Source organism: Malus domestica, chromosome 17, assembly GCF_042453785.1.
Source record: "Malus domestica chromosome 17, GDT2T_hap1".
In the NCBI taxonomy this organism is placed as follows: Eukaryota; Viridiplantae; Streptophyta; class Magnoliopsida; order Rosales; family Rosaceae; genus Malus; species Malus domestica.
Genome location: NC_091677.1, coordinates 20,884,674 through 20,907,688, shown reverse-complemented (window position 1 = coordinate 20,907,688; position 23,015 = coordinate 20,884,674). Strand labels below are relative to the sequence as shown.

At 37.9% G+C, this 23,015-nt stretch overlaps 1 long non-coding RNA gene across 2 annotated transcripts; it reads right to left on the bottom strand.

Annotated features, from left to right (window-relative positions):
- Nucleotides 1-7,346: 7,346 nt before the first annotated feature.
- LOC108173724 (uncharacterized) lies at nt 7,347-13,840 on the bottom strand. Of its 2 annotated transcripts, XR_011578311.1 has the most exons (3): nt 12,611-13,243; nt 7,748-10,017; nt 7,347-7,606 (listed from the first exon to the last, which is right to left on the bottom strand). It is a non-coding gene; the product is annotated as an uncharacterized lncRNA (long non-coding RNA). The 2 variants fall into 2 exon arrangements; XR_001790430.3 differs by having other exon boundaries at nt 7,748-13,840.
- Nucleotides 13,841-23,015: the final 9,175 nt, after the last annotated feature.

The window sequence follows — 23,015 nt, the reverse complement described above, 5'->3', positions numbered from 1 at the left end:
AATCTGACCATCAGATTCCTTCACTTGGTCAAGCTTTCTCTTCATGTTTGTAGCATAGTCATGTGCGAGCCTGTGCAACTGTTTATTCTCATGCTTGAGCTCTCTAATCTCCTGCTTGAGACTCATGACTTCAGCCGCCAATGATTCAACTTGGCGGGTTCGAGCAAATAGGCGTTGGGCCATATTCGACACAGAACCTGCACATTGAACACTGAGAGCTATGGTATGATTTGGTTGACGTGCAATTCCAACCACTCTGATTCTTTCTTTGATGAGTATGTTTTGTACCAAGTCCAGTCTGAAGACAGTAATCTTGGTGGACTTCTCTAGCATTATCTTTCACTTCATGGCTTGAATCTTGCTAAAACTTTTATTGTTTTCTTTACATTTCTAGTTATGTAGCTCATCCCATCGACCTCGATTTTACTTTTATAAATGTTTGTAACCTTGACTCCACCAGGAAATAATTATGTTCTGATGCTCGCTTTAGAGCTTGTTTGATATGCTTTTAAAATGATTGAAAGCGCTTTTGGTGAAAATATTTTGAATCAATCCTTCGTAAAAATGCAAGTTAATCTTGAAAAAACACTTAAAGCGCTTCTTGGAAGAAGCGCATAACTGGTGCTTCTTGCATAAAACACTCAAACATTTTTAGAACCCAAAAACATTTTCTTTAAAAGTGCTTTTAGTCATTTTAAAAGCACTTCCAAATGAGCCCTTAGTTTCAATTTTTGAGATTGGTACCAAGTGGAATAACCTGCAATTAAAGTTCTATATATGCTTGACTGACTAGTTAGCAACACTAGTCAACTAAGATCAAGCTTGTCAGTTAACCTGCAGTGGAAATAATCAATTTAAAAACTAGGTTTACAGAAATGTCCCTAGTTAACTAAGGTCCAGTTCTGTATAAATGCAAACCCTGATAAGCTTAGATGCATGGACAAGTCTATGTGCAAGTCAAGATGATCATGTATCATATACAAGATGTAAGAAATAAATCAAAGGAAAGCAATAATCAACACGGGATGTTTTTGGCCGGAAAAAACCCACCTCTAGGTTAAAAAGCTGGGGACTCTCCACTGAGTCCAATCCACTAGTGAAATCAAGATTCTTACAAAGTGACCACACAAGCTCAATTCTAGATCCTAATCTATGGAGCAGCTTATACCTTTGTGCTATCTTACCTTTCACGAGGTCTATTCCTTTGGTCTTCACAAAGTAGCAGCTCCTCCTAAGCTCTTCACCTTGTGGCACCGAAATCAAATCAACTTATGCAAATGATGTTACGATGAAGTTGATGCAAATCAGGATTCGATGTCTAGTCAGTTTCACCAGTCAAACACTTGAAAGATGAAACTAACGTGAATCCAAAAAGAGGTTTGCTCAAAGATTTGAAACTAGAAATGCTTGACCTAAAACAAAGATCAAAATCACAAAAACAATGCTATCCTAATATGCAATGATCTGGGTGTTTAGTGTATGAGTGTGATTTTGTGGCTAGGGTTTTCGAGTGAGAACAAAGAGGTAGCACAAGCTGAAAACAACTCTTTTGGAAAATAAAAATCTCCTAGCCAAGTGAAAATGAAACCCTAGATTAAGCATTTATAGATGGTTTGTTTCAAACAGGAAGAGGGGATGAAATATCATGCAACATGTGCAAAATCAATTTGGAAAGATCTAGGGCTGAAAAACCATTTTTGGGAAAAAGCTGTTAGTTTGCCCATATGGGTTGTCTTAAAGTGTGTGCCCAGCTCGCGTGAAAGCAGCGAGAAGTTTTGATGAGACAGAACCACTAGATAGAATGTACTGGAAATAATGGCATGAGATGAATATGAATGACAAACCTTTGATGAGAGAAGTTAATCTCTTGAAATGATATTCTCAGTAGCATGATCCCAAAAGTAGCATTTAAACCCTAAATCTAACTAGAGCATGTGTGGCACAATTTACAACATTTGACAAGGAAAGCCAAACAATAAAACTAGACTTCACAATTTCCCCTTACGTTTTAAGAAAAAGCACACAAAGTTACACTAAATTTTAAGTCCTCATCCACACAAGGCATCGAAAAAAACTTAATTGAACCAACGTCTCAATCAACACACAATATTTTGGTTAGGAAGTCAGATTCACACGCAACCTCACTCAATTACTAACACTTTATGTTGGCTGCCTCCAACAGTGGCACACCTATTATCTCTTTCACTCGAGCCACTCCTGGCATTAAGTTCGAAGGCAGCACTCGAGCCAAATACATGTTGAACCTGTGCCAGGACTTCGTCCTGTCCTAGCACCAACATAGTTTTTAGGCATCACCAAAGTGACAATGTGATATTTGTGTATGCCTAAAGTTTCCAAATGCATTCTCAAGCTGACGTGAATATGCCATTGTGAGTTATTTTTCTAGGCCCAAATCTTTACAAAAAGCATTGAATTCAACTGAGGTATATTCACCTCCCCTACATTTCTTATCTTCTTAATTGATGCCCATTTTGTAGTTCCACCATTGCTTTAAATTTCATAAAAATATTGAAGACTTCTGACTTGAATCTCATAAAATATACCTACACATCCTTGAGTAGTAATCTATGAAAGTCGAGAAATATTTGTTCCCATCGATGGCTACAATCTTCATTGGACCACAAACATCAGTGTGAATCAATTCTAGTGGCTTTCTAGCTTTACAAGCCTTTCCTGTCTCAAATGTGTCCCTGTGTTGATTCCCAAGTGCACAACCTTCACAACTCTCATCCATATCTTCTATTTGGAGTAGACCTTGTACCATTTAATGTATCTACAAGTTTTTAAATTCTGCATATTCAAATGGCCAAATCTTTTGTGTCATAACCTTTCTGAATCAACTACGCTTGCTTTCTTGTCATTTCTAATAGACATTTTAATTGTACTGGAATTTTTTTTCTTCATTTCAACCTTGGTAACCAAGTTTGACAATTTGATCTATCATCATATATTTCAACAACTTTGCCACTAAATAACAAAAAGTATCTATATATGCTCCATCATTTGTCTAACACTGAGAAGTTTTTCATCTAATCCAAGTACCAACATGACTTCCTTAATGTCTCTTCTACCCTTCTTAGGTTCAATAATAAAGGTCCCTCTGCCAACTGTTTTCACAAGATCTGAATTTCCCATTTTTACTATCCCAATGTATGAAGTGTTAATATCAGTGAGGAAGGCCTCATGTGCGAATATATTGATTACTACACCCACTGTCTATGTACCAAACTTACCATTTGTTTCACAACAGTAGCACTAAATGCACAAAACACATTTGTCTCTTCCTCCACTTGATTTGCACAGTTCACTTGTTGAGTGACATTTGATCTGCAATCATTCTGAACATGACCAAACTTGTTGCATTTATTACATTTTGATTAGCACAGTTTACACTGAGAGTGTTAGTTTCTTTGGTTTTCTCTATCACACTTACTATAGAATCATAAGCCTTAGTCTGGCTAATCAAATGTTTCTGCACTGTTCTTTCATTTGGCAAGTCTTCTCCATAAGTTTTCATTTGATTTACAACATCAAACAGTCTAGAGAAATAATCTTTAAGTGGTTCATCTTCTCTCAAGCGTGTATATTCAAAATCACGTCTAAGAGGTTGGAGTTTCACTTTTCTTACCTTCTTATCTCTTATGTATTTCTTGTTACAGGACATCCCAAGCTGACTTAGATGTATCTCATTTGCTATTCTGATAAAGATTGACTTTGAGACTATTCCTTGTGTTATTCCCAAGGCACGAGCATATTCATCATGTTCTTCTTCAAGGCAACCTTTTGTGCCATAGAGTGATCCTATTAAATAACATCATCTTCCATTTCTGGCAACTCATATCCCTCCTCAACCATATTCCAAATGTCATAGGACTAGAAAATGGTTTGTCATTCTAATTCTCCATTAGCCATAGTTTTCTCCATCAAACACTGGAGCTTTGAGCTCACCGTCACTCAATCCTTTTATCTTGGATTTGAACTGACACTTAGGGTTTCAAGCTCTGCTTGAAATTCCCAAAGATGGTGATGAGTGCACATAATTTTAAAGAGGTCTCGGCTATCAAAGTCTGCTTAACACAACAGCTCTTAGCAGCATATATATCTATCATTAAGGTAGGGTTTTAGGAAAGCACAATCAGCCCTTATTTCCATTGGACCTAGCTGACAAAATGCTTACCAACTCAGTCTGTATAGAACTAATCATAGCCCTTCATTGGAGCTTTTAATCTAAACTTTACACTTGTCAAATACTATCACTTGACTGAAACCAGCCGTTACAATTTAAAAAATAGTCGTTGGCTTTCTTTGGGGATGCTACTGCTTTAACTTCCATGAATTAGTTCCAGAAATCAGCTTAAGATCCAACAGTTAATTGATAAATCCCTGAAATAACGAGCAACATCTACTCATAAACTACTAATTGTTACAAATGAAAATAGGATGTTAAGGCATACTTACAAAGCGTGTATCATGGTGAGATTGGATATATAAGGAGCTATTTCCCCTGTTAATCTTGTTGAGGACATTCTTGAAAGGTTTTATAATTTTCAATGACAAAGTTTAGTTAATTGTAAAGTTATGGCGAGGGGCAGATTATAAGATATAGCCGAGTGACCAGTGGTCTGTGCTAGTTGATAATTTGTATACTACAATTCTGATCCTGCAAAACCTAATCTTACTAGTGAATGTCATAAATTATGTTTTCGTGAAGAGATACAAGGATATTATTCTTGGCTGTGGATCATTTTCATGATTGCTACAATTTAGACCTTCCCATGATCAGTAAATTTGAGGGGCGCATGGATCTCTTTGCCATTTTTTTATTATTTTATTTTCAGGAGCAAGTCTCTTTCACCCCCCATTTTCTCTAATTTTTTGAATATTTCCATGGAAATATCCACCGTATCGAAGAAATTTTAAACATTGGATACAATGAAAACATAATTCAGAACGACCACATCTATAAGGTTACATTGACAGTTTGCAAGTCTTGTTACGTATATCAACCACCGTTTAACCATGCACGTGGAAAACATAAAATTTGTTGTCGCTTATTTTATGGACACATATGACCCTTAATGGCCTCTAACCTTTTTCTTAATTTTGTTTTTCACTAAGGCTGGACCTAGGTTGTGGTCATACTCGCTAAATTTTGAGGCACAACATACATGCATCATAACTAGTGAACACTCTCGCTTCTCATATTAAGTGATTGCCTTGCACACCATATGAAAATAATGGGAAAGTTTTTTCAAATTTCACAAATTTCTGCAATTAAACCCTTGAAACAGAAATTGGAACATACTCGGTATTCTAGCACGTCAAAAATAAAGTTGTTTTCCACAACTCATAGCCCCAACATGAAACACAAACCCTAATTGAACTTCTAAGTATTAATTCGTCTTACAAACAACCCATATATTACCTAAATCATTGATATATGAACTTGGAATTAAACACGTTACCTTACTATGTTTGTCAAAGCTTTAGTTGCCGGAAAAAAATGGAACTTTCCAACCAAAATAGAAAATATGGCACAAACATCCTATCTTTAAGGATGAAACAAATTGTTGTGTTTGATTATGGAATAATAACACACATAGCTCACATATCTGAGCTCGATGTCACTCTTCTTACCTCTCTCTCGACATCCCTGTGTTCAAAATCAAAGCTCTGATCTCAACCCAAAACCTAAATCTCACTGTTCTCACCTTTCTCTTGACTTCCCTCTCTTCAAAATCAAAGCTCACACATCTAAGCTAAACCCAAAAGCATATAGCTCTCTTGCTCAACATCCCTAACTTCAAAATCAGAAAAATGACACAATGAGCTGTGAGTTTTACAATTTATGTGTGGGTATTTTCATCATTTCACTTTGTGCATGAAGTGTGCATAACCGATTTGTCCTATTTTGATCCCAAGAACAAAAAAATGGCCCGTTCATGTCATTCCCCTTATTTTTGTGTGTGTAAGTTCTGTTTTGTATCTTAAGTTCTGTTTTGTATCTTCTCATATTTACTTCCCGTGTTTGGTTTGCAATCTTAGATAAGCAAATTGTTGCGTAAGGCAATTTTATGGAATAAGGAATGAAGAGTTTTTGGGTATAAAGTTATGTAATTGGTATCCTTGTAGATTTGGGATACTTGTTTCCTAATTTGTAGGAGATTGTATAAGTCTATATATTCCTCTATGTGAGAAAATAATATTAGAATAATATTCATCCAAAACCTAGAATTTTATCTTTGTGGATGACTACACCCTGAATGACATGGCTTTATACTATGAAACATAAAAGTGAGGTTGGGCAGATTTTTCACTAGTTCTACAGCATGGTTAAAAATCAATACTCTCTTCCCCTTAAGGTTCTCAGGTCGAATAATGGCGGGGAATATCTCAACACTGAACTCTCTCAATTTTTTCTAAAGCACGACATTCTTCATGAGACTACTTGCCCACAAACCCCACAACAAAATGGTGTAGCAGAGCCTAAAAATAGACATATTTTGGAAACTACTTGAGCACTCCTCATTGGTGCTCATGCTCCTCACTCCTATTGGGCGGATGCCGTTAGATACTCCGTTTATCTAATGAACTGAATGCCATCTCGAGTGCATAATTTTTGCACTCCTATGGAAGCTTTTGCTAATCATGTGACCTTACCATCTTCCCTTCATTTATCACCACGTATCTTTGGTTGTGTGGCTTATGTGCATCTTCACAAAAATCAGCGCAGTAAGTTGGACCCATGTGCAATTCGTTGTATTTTTTTTGGGATTTAATAATCAACAAAAAGGGTACCGGTATTATCACCCACCAACCAAGCATATGTACGTCACCATGGATATTACATTTTCCGAACATGAGATGTTTTTTCTCACTGAACACACCTACTATAATCTTCAGGGGGAGATAAGCACAAATGAAGATTATAGTTGGATTGATCTACCAACTGTACAAGTGGATGATACCTGCTGTGGTCCAACAGTGGTTCAAAATCATGAGCCCAGCAGCTGTGAGCCCAATATCTTGAGTACCCGTGAGCCTAACTTGAGGGGGAGTGTTGCGTGAGGCAATTTTAGGGAATAAGGAATGAAGAGTTTTTGGGTATAAAGTTATGTAATTGGTATCCTTGTAGATTTGGGATACTTGTTTCCTAATTTGTAGGAGATTGTATAAGTTTATATATTCCTCTATGTGAGAAGAATAATATCAGAACAATATTCGTCCAAAACCTAGAATTTTATCTCAAATAAGTTTGTAAAGGGATATACAGTCCCCAAACCTTTATTGGTCCTCAATAAAATGTCAAATACTGGATCATGATCTGTTATAACATATAGTTTTATTCAAGATGGGACATATCGTTTCCAAGAAGGGGAAGCCCGTGTTCAGCTTTCTATATACAAATGATCATTATTTTTCCTTCACCGTGACATGAAGCCAGGTATATATATGTATAAATATTTGCTGTATCATGGTGACCCTTCCTGGGACTGAGTTTCAATTGGTGTAGCACAACAATCGCAACAAGAGCCTTGTGGTGCCGGTGCGCAGCATACACAAGCTGGACATATAGGAGTTGTATCTGAAAAGCAAACCAAGTACAGAATCAACATTTTATACACATATGCAAATGTGCTTATGTTGGTTATCTAAGTTCGAATCTCCATTTTCGTAAATACAAACAGGTGCAGAGATATGAAATAATATAGGTCATGTGAATTACCTAGAAAAACGAATCGAGCTGCCTCTGGGGTTGAAATCGGAGAGAGTACGATGGCAAAGATGAAGAGGGTCACCAAAGCAGACCTCATAGAGCCACCTGTCATTAGTTCTATGTTATTAGAAAACAATAACAAACTTGTTGGGATGAGGTGTATTTGTAGGTTGGAGCGCGTTGTTTGAATAGGAAGGTTGATTTTTCTTCTCTAGTTTTTGGAATTAGACTTTGATGCAGCCCTTGTATGTTGACGTTCTAGAATTTGAATACTATTATATACCCCATTATTTAATTAATTAATTCCAGGATATTATTCGTGGATTATCAAACATAAGATTTGCAGATGATCCATAAATTGTCTAAGCTATAAAATCTATGAATACTGACAGGGTAGTTTATTACGGTTTGAATTTGAGCCACCTGTTAAAACATATGAACATGCATTAGTGTTGTTTGGCAAAAACATTTTCAACATATTATCACTCACTGTCAAGTCGTGGAGTGCATATCACTTCAATGGAATTGTCCCTAAACCCATAAAGTTGGTTTCCCTGCTGATGCTAAACCATAAAATTGGTTGATTGCTAGTGTTAACATTTTGATTAGCCAAACCCTATAGGACTTAGAATCTCTGGAGAGACTAGAAAATTAATCAGTTACCAACTCAATATAGAACTAATTAGTGTTTGGGCTCACTTCACAATATTTTCTCAGGATCAAAACCATATGTTTTAGATCTTCATTCAAAGATCACCATTACCATTCAAATCTATTAGAATATGATAAATTACTCCAGATTCTTATCCGTTATTAAAGGAATGTGATATCACTTGTAATTAATTTAAGATTCCTACCACATAAGGGTTTTCTCTAAACTCTATATATTGTAAACTTTGTACATAATTAATTTAAGGAGTCATATTTCTACAAAATCAGAAGTAATTTAGTCATTTGATTATTGTCATTAACATTTCTTGTGTTTTTTGCAACGCTGTGTTACAATTAGATATTGAAAATGTTCAGCAATGCTGAAGCGCAATAAGTTAATATCTTAATGTGGTTCTAATCACTCGTTTGACCTTGCTTCACTATGTAATCTTATGATATAAACCTCATACTTGCAAAAATTCATTTCAATCAGAAATTACTTAGCTCTTTAATTATTATTATTATTATGAGCATTTCATTGTTTATCGACAATTCTATCTTCGTCTATTTTTTGTTGAAGTACAGACTCCAAGCTCTTTACTTTCTTCAAAAATCATCAGAACCAATTTCAGATTTCCCAAAATGTAAATCTATTTTTGGGTGTTTGGTAGATTTTTTCAGTGGGTTTTCTGGGTTTCTTTTATTGTTTTTGAAATTACGGAGCATTTGATGAGTATGAAGGGATAGAAGTTGCTTTAATTAAACTAGGCCAAGCTCTACGATCTCCTGCAGTGCCCTGAAGATCTTGAGAGGCTCTACTAAATCCACCTCCTCAAAACATCGAAGCACATAAACATCATGAAGTTCTACACTTCCTCGGTTGATACTGCCAACAGAAACATCAATTTTGTCACTGACATGTTCGCCTTTGGGACCCTTAAGCAGTATGTATTTTGTGAGTTTTTTAATAAAATTTTTATGATTTTGTCACTGAAATGTTCACCTCGCTCACTGCGTTGATAATTGAATGACCCTTCCATACTATAATAATTGCTTCATAAATGATCATACTTGAATCTAATATGAGTGCCCCTATGCAAATTTTGTTGGTCTGTCAAGTAGATTGAAATAAGGGAAAACTATCTACTTAGAAGGCTAATATGTGTTTAGATTTCAATTCAATTTTATTGGAGTAGGGATACCAGAGTTCATGGCTCCTGAAGCATGTGAAGAGGGAAACGAAGAAGATGAAGAAGGAAGCAGTAAAACTCAGTTGGGTCCTCAATGCACTCTTAAAGAACAGATTGAGAAGGATATGGTGTGTTTTCTGCTCAAATATGGCAAAAAGTTGCTTCTTTTTACATCATTTAATTTTCTTTATGTCATTTTTATTTGCTGCATTGTTGGTTGACTTCGTCGTTTCAGGATGATGGAGACTTGGAGAGTTTGAGGGGGATGGAGCAGCTTCTTATGACTTTGAACCTTGACTTGTCAACAATTCCCTGTAAGGAAACAGAAATTCAGGGCTGCAAGAGTTGACCAAGAGAAAGGAACTCAATTACGCTAAGCCTGTATGCTTGTATTGACGAAGAGCGTACATGACCTCATCCGGTATGTAATACTTCCACCTACGAAGTACGGATACATCTATTAAAAAAAATCCCGATTTGGAAGCGCCGGGGATCCATCTATTAAAAGAATATAACATATAATTAATATACAAAATTGTACATATAGTATTAAGTTTTTTGTTTTTGTTTGAACGAATAATATTGTCTACACTAAAGGGTATGAGATAAGCTAACTCTCACAACGGGCTAGCAATAATGTGGTTCAAATTAGCCTTTAGAGAGAATCGAACTTAAGACCTGTCACTTACAAATGAAGAGGAATATTACTAGATCGTAGTACTAAGTGGCTTAACTTTAGGCTTAACAAGATTGACAAAACCCAAGACCAAATCTGGGTAAGAAAGAAAAAGTGAAAAACATCTCATTAAGTGGGCAGTTATTTCATATGGGCTAAAATAAATAGGCCTAAAACAAATTGGACTGGGGCTCCAACGGAAAAAAAATATGCAGGCTTGAAAGCACCCAACTCTCTGCAGGAGATGTGTAGTGTCATTGGGTTGGCTACAAGCTAGAGCCTTCTCAAAGCCTATATTATTGAGCTGGAGAACCAAAAACTCAATTAGGCCCAATTTTAGTGGGCTGACTGTGGATCGGTCTGTACAATCCAGCGAGGTTGGTCATGTGCCACCCGTCGGAAAAACTGACAGAGTTGTAGGTAGCCAGAGAAAAGCTATTGACGGCACTCCGCGATGGTTGTAGATCGAGGCCGTTGTCGTGGAGTCTCGAAGGACAAGATGACAAGATATGCAATTCAGAGGGTCAGAGACGATGGGGGATCTACGGGGATAGTCGTATTGGGTGTGGACACCCATGATGCGCCGGAAAATAGGGGGTTTGGGGTAGACATCATCGAAATGACGTGCGTTCTACAATTTAGGCAGCGGTTTGGCTTGGCGCGAGTGCGAGCTAGGGTTTCAAAATCCTTTTTTTCTTTCTTTTCCTAGCCAATTTCTACTTATTAGAGTGTTTTAAGCTATTTTCGTGTGTTTTCAGGTTCAAATGACAAAGTTGGCAAGAAAGTGAGATTTGGAGCATTTTGAAGCAGTTTTGGGCCAAGAATGGATAGCACATGCATGGAGCAAGGTGGATAGACGTTTTTAAAGTTAAAGAGGCTAGGAATGTGCTACAAATTTGGAAGAATCAAATCAAGACTTGGAGGATAAGGAATCAGCTAAAGAGAAGGAACATTATCCAAACCAACCTTATCTTATCCAACATTATCCAAAACCTTATCCTATCTTATCCTAACCTTATCCTAATCTACCTAATTTCCAGCTGCAAGGAGGGCATCTAAATGACATTAGGATACCTACAAATCAGGTTTCGAGAAGCCAAGCCCTATCCCTAAAAGGGTGCCTCATCCGCCCCTTCTAGAAGCTATGTTTCCTACAGCAAGGACCAATCATTTTCCTCCTTGGAATCTGAAAGAGAAGTGTCCTTTTTCCTTCTTGATTTGGAGTCCTGATTCCCCTCATTCTCAGCCTTTTGATGTGAAAATTATGTTGACACACAAATTAACCCTCTTTTTATCAATTGTAGCAAAGTATGTAAGTAGGGATCGTTCTAAACCGGGGATTAGGAGGGATTGCAAAATCACTTGAAAACTGACTCAAATACGTAAAAACAAGTTTAAAACACTAAACTAGACTCAAAGAATGCAAAAATAAACTTTAAAACACCAAAACAAACCAAAAGACTCAAAACAGCCCAAAAACACTCAAAACTGCCTTAAAACCACAATCTGGGCAGTTTTGAACACTAGACACAAACTTGGACGAAAATTGGTTTTAACTTGACCTAAGACACTTAAAAACAAAAACTAAAGTGATTTCTAACTACTATGACTCAACTAAGTAAAGGGGGATTGATTTTGGACGAATTTAACTTTGAAAACAGAAACTTTGAAAATAAACTTTGACAAAAACGTTTTGATGAAAACTAAGATGGTGAAAGGCTAGTTAGAAGGTTCCTTCTCCACACATGAAACATATGCATACGACTCGATTTCCAATTACTCTTTCAATAAACCTTGAATGACAATGCCCCAAATTAACTAGATTGACCAATTAATTCTCAGATTTCCCTAGATTCATTGAATTGAAAGGGATACGCATTACAACCAAATTATTCTTATCAAGAACCCTAACTATGGAATACGCATGATAGAGACACATATCAAAGATCATTAAGTTCAATGGAAATCATAAGCATTGACGAGGCATTCATAACTATGGGATACGCATGTTACTCTTGCCTAGGATTTACATAACACAATCGTGACTAGCGACTTTTACTACTTATGAATATAAGTTAATAACGATTAGGTGAAATTCCCTTATACTCTAGCATCAAATTCATGCATGCAAACTAAGTGTCGACCCTCAATCAACATACATAAACATGTTATCAATCAAATAGATAAGTAAACCACATTCACGATTCATGAAATCATAATTGGAAGAAATCAAGTCATATAAAACATATGATCATGGCTTTGAATTCCCCTCTAACTATAAAGAAATTAGTTCCTCATGTTCGCAAACAAACAAAGATAAATAAATTTAAACATTGAAACAAAGATAGAAAACACCTAGAAACGCTCCGACAATCCAACGTCTTGAATGGCATGCATGGCTCCAAGTTGTCTTCCTTCTTCTCCTTGCAAACTCACGGCACAATGAGGGATGATTGGTGAATGGTGTAGTGAAAATCTGGTAGAGGGTGGTGAGTGAAAGGGTGCGGCAATGGGTTGTATATATAGGCTGAAAATCCCATCTCCTAGGTAGCAAAGGACAAGGTTTTAAAGGCCTAAATTGCATAGGATAATAACATCCAATCCTATAAGGAAAACAAGTCAAAAACCCAAAGGGATTGGGAGATAAGGTGCAGCACAAAGAGTGTGAAATGATAAGGCTTCTAGAAACCAAAATCCTAAAGGAAATAGGGTAGAAAATTCGGCACAAAGTGTGGTTTCTAGAAGGATAATGCAAGGCAGATTTTTAGGCTTCTAGAAAGGTTCTTAGGTGTCATCTTGGTAGGATAAGATAAGGTCTTCTAGAAATCCCATTTTAAGCATCCTAATCTAATTAGAAACCCTCCTAAGTGGCTGGAATGTGGATAGTTTAGGATAAGGATAAGATAGGATAGGATAAGGTTTGATTGGATAAGATAAGCTAAGATAAGGTTATGGATGAGGTTTTGGATAATACTCCTTATCTTGAGTTGATTCTTTGGATTTAATTCTTCTTCTTCATGTAGGAAACCTTGCATCTTCAATTCTTCAACTTTGAAACGCCTTCCTAGCTTCACCAATTCCTCAAATTCGTCCATCCCTTGTGCTTCATGTGCATGAACTCCATTTTAGCCCAGTTTTGCTCCAAAATGCTCCAAATTGCATCCTTTTGCTCACTTTGTCTCTAAAACCTGAAAACACATGAAAATAGCTTAAAAGACTAACTTAACTAAGAAAACACAACATAAATGCATAAGAACTAACTAACTAAGGCGCATAAATATGCTCCTATCAAATTCCCCCACACTTAGCTTTTGCTAGTCCTCGAGCAAAACAACGAAACAAAACATAACCTAAACCTTCCAACAATCGCCTCAGGGATTTCCAATGGTACACGACACGCCAAAGATTACTACTCACATAGATTTTAGCCATCTTTACACTTAAGCACATACTTAATCATAGTCATCACTTACTAGGTCACATTTAATCAATTACAACAATGTTTTGAATGTAGTAACATGCCTTAGAGAATCCCTCAATTCCTCACTAGATATACACTCTTTTTTCACTTAGATTTTCTGACTACACACCCTACACTAATTATATGTGAGAAGATTGATGTAAATATGAAAACTAATGCTCACATATGTTATGACAATAAAAGCATTTTCTGGAATTATGAATGTATGTATACGATCTCATGAATGGAATGCTACTACTTAGATGCGAGATCCAGGGATATCATATGCTCATACCAACTCCAAACTCCACATATTGAAACACATAACAATCAAGATAGAAGCAAAGGGTTGTAACGGGGCTAAGGTATTGGCTAACAAAGAAAGGTAAGGATAAACAAACATTCTTAAAGAATAATAAGCAAAGTAATGAAATTGACACTTAGAATTCACTTTTGCATGCGAAAATCAATGTTTAAACTCAAGGGGAAGATTCATGCAACACTTAGGGTCTAATTCAACTTTTTGGACCCTTGCTTCAACAACCAACAACTTAGAGCTCATTTTATGCTCTTTCAACTCCTTTTCATACTTTTCACACTTTTTTTCTTTTTTTCTTTCTTTTTCTACGAATTTTCTTTCTTTTTTCTTTTCTTTTGTTTTTCTTTGTCTAACCCGTGCCCTCCTTACTTCTTTTGGCACACAAACTTTCCCTTCCCCCACACTTAGTTTTCTGCACACATTGATCAAAAGGAATTCCCTCTAAGTCATGCTTTATTATCCTTTAAGAACAAGGTTATGGATAGTCCTACTCTAGGCTAGGTACGGATAATGTGGCTAACAACAAAAATAGGCTAAATAAGGCTCAAAGGGGTTAATCCTACAAAAACAAATGCATGGGTTGAAGGCTTTTTGGCTCTGGTGATAACTACTAAACAACTTCATCTTGTTATATGTTATGCACTCAATTTTAAGTTTTGAATGAAATGGGTATGAGTTCTAATATTTGGATCTATAATGATGACACGCCTTCTAAGTAGCAACCAAGCAAAGAATGATGAGATCATGCAACGACTTTAGCAAACAACAAATTCAAAGATTATTAACTCTCCAAAGAATGTTTAGGCTCAAGTCTCACAGGGTTGTAGCATTAGTTTGAGTTCCTTCCTTCAAGCATGTTACAAAAACTGATTTTTTCCTTTGTGATTACATGTGAATTCGTAAACAACAACGATGACCAAGCATAAACAAAAGAGCATATCAAACTTCCATCCATGTTTGTAACTTTCTTTAACGGTCATGCAATTAAAAACCAAATCCTCATCATTGTGTTGGAAGGTACTCTAAGACACAAACACACAAAAAAAACTTTTAAAACGACTGTTTTTGGGTTTTTTCAAAACTTTTTCTATTTTTTTCTTGAATTTTCGGATTTTCTGGTAAAGCCACATAAAAACACATCAAAACTTTCTAAAAACACTTAAAAACAATGAAAAACAACCTTTGAAATGTTAGGTGATAAAATCCTACGAATTTGACACAAAAACACTTTGTGTACCCCCCCACACTTAAACCAAACATTGTCCTCAATGTTTCAAACATAGACTCACACAAAAACAAGCAAATAACACAACTAGCAAACATGACAAATATGGCAAAGTAAAAGCAATAAAGAGTAGGGTTTAGAAACGCAAATCTGATTATGATGCCGGAGCTGCCTAGGTCCTCTTTATTTGCATGGGTTGCCTCCCAAGTAGCGCTTGCTTTAACGTCTTCCAGCCGGACGATGCTTCCAATCAAGCTTGAATAGGGCCCACGGGTTGGAGATTGACTTCCTCCACGGTCTCCTCCTCAAAAGGTGTGAAATATGGCTTCAAACGATGTCCATTGACTTTGAACTCTTGTTGCGTCTTCAAACTTTGAATTTGAACTGCACCATGCGGAAAAACATTAGTAACAATAAAAGGTCCAATCCATTTAGAACGCAACTTACCTGGAAATAACCGAAGGCGAGAATTGAAAAGTAGCACTTTCTGCCCGATAGAGAATGTCTTGCTCCGAATCATCCTGTCATGGAATGCCTTCGTTTTCTCCTTGTAAATACGAGAGTTCTCGTAAGCTTCATTCCTAACTTCCTCAAGCTCGTTCAATTGAAGTTTCCTATGAAGACCTGCGGCATCAATGTCCATATTAAAGGTTTTGATGGCCCAATGTGCTTTATGCTCCAATTCAACCGGAAGATGGCATGGTTTCCCATAAATGAGCCGAAATGGGGACATTCCAATTGGTGTTTTGTAGGCCGTACGATACGCCCATAATGCATCATTCAAGCGCAAGCTCCAATCTTTCCGGTTTGGCCCCACGGTCTTCTCCAAAATCTGCTTGATTTCTCTATTTGACACCTCCGCTTGCCCACTTGTTTGAGGATGATAAGGTGTTGCCACCTTATGCGTGACACCATATTTCTTGAGTAGCGCTTCAATGGTGCGATTGCAGAAATGAGAGCCCCCATCACTTATAAGTACCCGCGGCATTCCAAACCTTGCAAAAATGTTAGTCTTAACAAAATCTGCCACTTTAGAATCATTAGTACGGGTGGCTCTTGCTTCCACCCATTTCGAAACATAATCAACCGCAAGTAGAATATAAACAAAACCATGAGATGAAGGAAAGGGACCCATGAAATCTATGCCCCACACATAAAAAATTTCAACATTAAAGATGGGACTTTGCGGCATTTGGTCTTTTGGTCCTATATTTCCAGTTCGTTGATAACGATCACATGCAATGCAAAAAGTTCTAGCATCCTTAAAAATAGTAGGCCACTAAAAACCACATTCAAGTACTTTACGTGCAGTCCTTTGAGTGCCAAAGTGACCTCCACATGCATAAGTGTGACAAAAGTTTAAAATAGACTGAATTTCAGAATCATGCACACACCTACGAATGATTTGATCAGAGCAATATTTCCATAAATAAGGATCATCCCACACATAATTTCGTGCATCATACTTAAGTTTATCACGTTGGTTTTTATTGAACTCACTTGGAATGACTTTAGATGCTAAATAATTAACTAAATCCGCATACCATGGCATACTAACCTCAATGGACATCAATTGCTCGTCCGGGAATGTCTCTGGGATCGGCACAACCTCCTCTTCATGCACCAAACGGCTCAGGTGATCAGCCACAACGTTCTCACTTCCTTTCTTGTCTCGGATTTCGATATCGAACTCTTGGAGGAGAAGCATCCATCGAATAAGCCTTGGTTTAGCCTCCTTCTTCGTGAGCAAGTACTTCAACGCTGCATGATCAGTGTAGATTATTACTTTAGTGCCAAGTAAATAAGAACGAAACTTATCTAAAGAAAAAACAACGGCAAGAAGTTCTTTTTCCGTTGTGGAATAGTTCAATTGAGCATCGTTCAAGGTCCGAGAGGCATAATATATGACGTGTGGCTGTTTGTCCTTCCTTTGTCCCAAAACAGCGCTTAGAGCATAGTCGGATGCATCGCACATAAGCTCGAAGGGAATGCTCCAATCTGGTGGCCGAATGATGGGGGCCGAAGTTAGCATCTCTTTGAGGTGTTTGAACGCCTTTTCACATTCCTCGTTGAAGTCGAAGGTCACATCCTTTTGGAGAAGTCGGCATAGGGGTGTGGAAATCTTTGAAAAGTCCCTGATGAATCGCCTATAAAATCCTGCGTGGCTAAGAAAAGAACGAACCTCTCTAACCGAAGTTGGAGAGGGTAAGTAGCGTACAAGATCTATTTTCGATTTATCAACTTCGATTCCCCTTTCAGAAATGATATGCCCTAAAACGATGCCTTGTTTTACCATAAAGTGACACTTTTCCCAATTTAAAACAAGGTTCGTTTACACGCATCGTTTTAAGATTAATGTGAAATTTTCTAAGCAACCATCAAACGAATCGCCAAAGACACTAAAATCATCCATGAATACCTCAATAATCTTCTCAATAAAATTGGAAAAGATACTTACCATGCATCTTTGGAACGTGGCCGGTGCATTGCATAATCCGAATGGCATGCGCTGGTAAGCAAAAGTACCAAATGGGCACATGAAGGTGGTATTTTCTTGGTCGTCCGGAGCTATGACAATTTGATTGTATCCCGAATAACCGTCAAGAAAACAATAAAAAGAATGACCGACTAACCTTTCTAACATTTGATCGATGAATGGTAGTGGAAAATGATCCTTCCTTGTGGTGTTGTTGAGCTTCCTATAGTCAATGCACACTCTCCAACCTGTTTGAATACGGGTTGGCACAAGCTCATCCTCGGCATTCTTCACAACAGTAACTCCGGACTTATTCGGAACAACTTGAACCGGTGAGACCCAACGGCTATCCGAAATTGGATAAATCACTCCACAATCGAGAAGCTTTATAATCTCCTTTTTCACGACTTCCATCATCGGAGGGTTGAGCCGGCGTTGAGCCTCTCGAGTTGGTTTAGCCCCCTCCTCTAGAAATATGCGATGCATGCATGTTGTAGGGCTAATTCCCTTAATATCGGCCAATGTCCATCCAATGGCTGTTTTGTGCTCTTTCAACACCCGAATCAACTTTTCTTCCTCTAATGCCGTGAGTGATGAAGAGACAATGACGGGCAACGTTTCTTCATCTCCCAAGAATACATACTTTAAATGATCCGGCAACGGTTTAAGCTCAAGAACGGGGGCCTGAATCACAGAAGGTAACAACGTATTAGTGGAAACGGGAATTGGAATTGGGTTAGAAGGCTTACCACGATGTTGGGGCAATGATTCCAAGGCAGCCACAAGCTCGGCATGCTCCTCCTTAGGTACGGCCAGATTGGGCTTCATGCCAAGTCCTTGTGCAATCGTCGTTTCAAGGGGATCGTCTTCCAACATATCAAGATAATCCTGCGCCAATTCATCCAATATATCAATAGAAAAACAAGAATGATCATCTTTAGGAAATTTCATAGCTTCAGAAATGTTAAAGTTAATAATCTCCCCATCAAATTCCATTGTCAATGTCCCTTTGAACACATCGATCTTGGTGCGTGCTGTTTTCATGAAAGGCCTCCCAAGTAGAATCGGCAATGGGGTGACATTTGGTGAGTCCTCCATCTCTAAGACATAGAAATCCGCTGGAAATATCAAGTTATCCACCTGCACCAACACATCTTCCAAAACTCCTTTCGGATATGCATTAGAACGATCGGCTAATTGAATTATAACACCATCGTTTTTAAGTTCTCCTAAGTTCATGGATGCATATATTGAGTATGGCATGACGTTAATTGAAGCTCCTAGATCTAACATAGCATGTTCAAATTTAGTATTGCCTATAACACATGGAATTGTAAAACTACCTGGATCTTTGCATTTAGGAGGTAGTTTTCTTTGCAAAACAGCGGAAACATTCTCACTTACCTGGACCACCTCTTTGTTCGAAATTCTCCTTCTTGTTGTGCATAATTCCTTCAAAAACTTGGCGTACCTTGGTACTTGCTTAATGGCGTCAAGAAGAGGTATATTGACTTGCACTTTCCGAAACGTCTCCAAAATGTCTTTCTCGTTCTCCTCTTTCTTGGATTGCTTCAACCTGCCAGGAAAAGGCACGTTTAGTGGAATAGAACTAGGGGAAGTCGGGATTGAACTTACCTTGGCCGAATTATATGGATTGGAAGTGCAAGATGGCTGCGGCAAAGGTGGTACCCTCCTTGCCGTGGGTTTTGCTTGTGTGTTCTTTTCAAACTACAACTTTTCATCCTCTTCATGACTTGTTTTGGATGCTTGGGGTTCAGTTCCAACTTGTTTGCCACTCCTCAATGTAATTGCTTTGGCGGTTTCGAATCCCCCTTTTGGATTTGCAACGGTTGAACTGGGGAGTCTTCCTTGGTCTCGAAACTGTCCCATAAACTCGGTAATTTGCCCCATTTGCTTCTCCAACTCATCCACCTTCTTGTCCCTAGTCTGCATGCCCTGCGCCATAGAAGTTAGTAAATTAAAATTTTGATCATTATCAATAGAAGAACCTGATTTTTGGGCGGGTTGTGCTTGGGTTTGATTTGGTGCAAACGGCTTTTGATAGAAGCCCGGGGGTTGTTGCCTAAACGTGCTTTGTTGTTGGCCTTGTTGGGGTTCTCGCCATTTGAAATTTGGATGATCACGCCAACCGGGATTGTAGGTGTTAGAAAAGGGATCATTCCTTTGTTGGTATTGCTGCCCAAAGCCCACGGCATTGAGGGTCTCCCACCCTCCATTCTCAATCAATTGTGGGCACTTGTCCGTAGGATGTCCTTGCATGGAACATACGCCACACGCACTTACATTTTGAACTTTTGGCCCTTCCACAACCTGAGAAAGCAAAGTAGTAAGGTTAGCCATTTGATTTTGAAGTTCGGTTATGGCACTTACCTCATTCACTTGGTGTTGCCGTGGGGTGCCTCTTTCTCCAACACCTTCGTATTGTTGAGCGTTCAACGCTTGATTGGCAATCAAAGTCTTTGCTACCGTGGGGGTCTTGTCCACCAAAGCTCCTCCCGCCGAAGCATCTAGCATTTATCGTTCGATTGGTAGAAGTCCCTCGTAGAAGTATTGTAGCAGAAGCTCCTCCTTCATTTGATGCTGTGGACAAGAAGCAACAAGAGATTTAAACCGTTCATAATATGTAGGAAAAGACTCACCTTCTTCTTGTTGAATTCCACTTATCCTTTTTCGTAGGAGGATGACTCGAGAAGTTGGGAAAAACTTCTCCAAGAAAGCTCGTTTCATGCTCTCCCAAGATGTGACCGTTCCGGGAGCTAATTCATACAACCAATCTTTCGCCTTTTCCATGAGAGAAAAGGGAAAAGCCTTCATCTTCAATATACTCCCGTCGACATTGATTGGAGTCATGCTTGAACACACCACATCGAATTCTTTTAAGTGCTTGTTAGGATCCTCCATGGACAACCCATGGTACTTCGGAATATGGTGGAGCAAACTTGACTTTAACTCGAATTCCTCGGTCTTTCCTTGGGCAGCCGCCGGATATTGAATACATAGAGGTGCGGCATTGTCCAATCCCGAAGCCGAGAACTCCTTGATTGTACGATTGTCTTGTGCCATGACTGTCTCAACTTCACCCACTTGTGCCGTGGGTTCCTCTTGCTCAATCTCAACTTCGGCTTCCGGATTTGAACTTGATTCACTAGACTCTGGATTCTTCCTCTTTCGTCTCAACTCTCGTTCAAAATCGTCGTCAAAGTCCAAGATGTGTTCACGAACCGGATTAGAGCTCCGAGTCATAAACTAGTACCTAAAAATAAGAAACAAAAACAAAGTAAGAATCTGGACACAAATAAAACAAATTGAAATAAAACAAACCAAGGGATTAGCAACTTTGCTAATCCCCGGCAACAGCGCCAAAATTTGATGTGAAAATTATGTTGACACACAAATTAACCCTCTTTTTATCAATTGTAGCAAAGTATGTAAGTAGGGATCGTTCTAAACCGGGGATTAGGAGGGATTGCAAAATCACTTGAAAACTGACTCAAATACGTAAAAACAAGTTTAAAACACTAAACTAGACTCAAAGAATGCAAAAATAAACTTTAAAACACCAAAACAAACCAAAAGACTCAAAACAGCCCAAAAACACTCAAAACTGCCTTAAAACCACAATCTGGGCAGTTTTGAACACTAGACACAAACTTGGATGAAAATTGGTTTTAACTTGACCTAAGACACTTAAAAACACAAACTAAAGTGATTTCTAACTACTATGACTCAACTAAGTAAAGGGGGATTGATTTTGGACGAATTTAACTTTGAAAACAGAAACTTTGAAAATAAACTTTGACAAAAACGTTTTGATGAAAACTAAGATGGTGAAAGGCTAGTTAGAAGGTTCCTTCTCCACACATGAAACATATGCATACAACTCGATTTCCAATTACTCTTTCAATAAACCTTGAATGACAATGCCCCAAATTAACTAGATTGACCAATTAATTCTCAGATTTCCCTAGATTCATTGAATTGAATGGGATACGCATTACAACCAAATTATTCTTATCAAGGACCCTAACTATGGAATACGCATGATAGAGACACATATCAAAGATCATTAAGTTCAATGGAAATCATAAGCATTGACGAGGCATTCATAACTATGGGATACGCATGTTACTCTTGCCTAGGATTTACTTAACACAATCGTGACTAGCGACTTTTACTACTTATGAATATAAGTTAATAACGATTAGGTGAAATTCCCTTATACTCTAGCATCAAATTCATGCATGCAAACTAAGTGTCGACCCTCAATCAACATACATAAACATGTTATCAATCAAATAGATAAGTAAACCACATTCACGATTCATGAAATCATAATTGGAAGAAATCAAGTCATATAAAACATATGATCATGGCTTTGAATTCCCCTCTAACTATAAAGAAATTAGTTCCTCATGTTCGCAAACAAACAAAGATAAATAAATTTAAACATTGAAACAAAGATAGAAAACACCTAGAAACGCTCCGACAATCCAACGTCTTGAATGGCACGCACGGCTCCAAGTTGTCTTCCTTAGTCTCCTTGCAAACTCACGACACAATGAGGGATGATTGGTGAATGGTGTAGTGAAAATCTGGTAGAGGGTGGTGAGTGAAAGGGTGCGGCAATGGGTTGTATATATAGGCTGAAAATCCCATCTCCTAGGTAGCAAAGGACAAGGTTTTAAAGGCCTAAATTGCATAGGATAATAACATCCAATCCTATAAGGAAAACAAGTCAAAAACCCAAAAGGATTGGGAGATAAGGTGTAGCACAAAAAGTGTGAAATGATAAGGCTTCTAGAAACCAAAATCCTAAAGGAAATAGGGTAGAAAATTCGGCACAAAGTGTGGTTTCTAGAAGGATAATGCAAGGCAGATTTTTAGGCTTCTAGAAAGGTTCTTAGGTGTCATCTTGGTAGGATAAGATAAGGTCTTCTAGAAATCCTATTTTAAGCATCCTAATATAATTAGAAACCCTCCTAAGTGGCTGGAATGTGGATAGTTTAGGATAAGGATAAGATAGGATAGGATAAGGTTTGATTGGATAAGATAAGCTAAGATAAGGTTATGGATGAGGTTTTGGATAATACTCCTTATCTTGAGCTGATTCTTTGGCTTTAATTCTTCTTCTTCATGTAGGAAACCTTGCATCTTCAATTCTTCAACTTTGAAACGCCTTCCTAGCTTCACCAATTCCTCAAATTCGTCCATCCCTTGTGCTTCATGTGCATGAACTCCATTTTAGCTCAATTTTGCTCC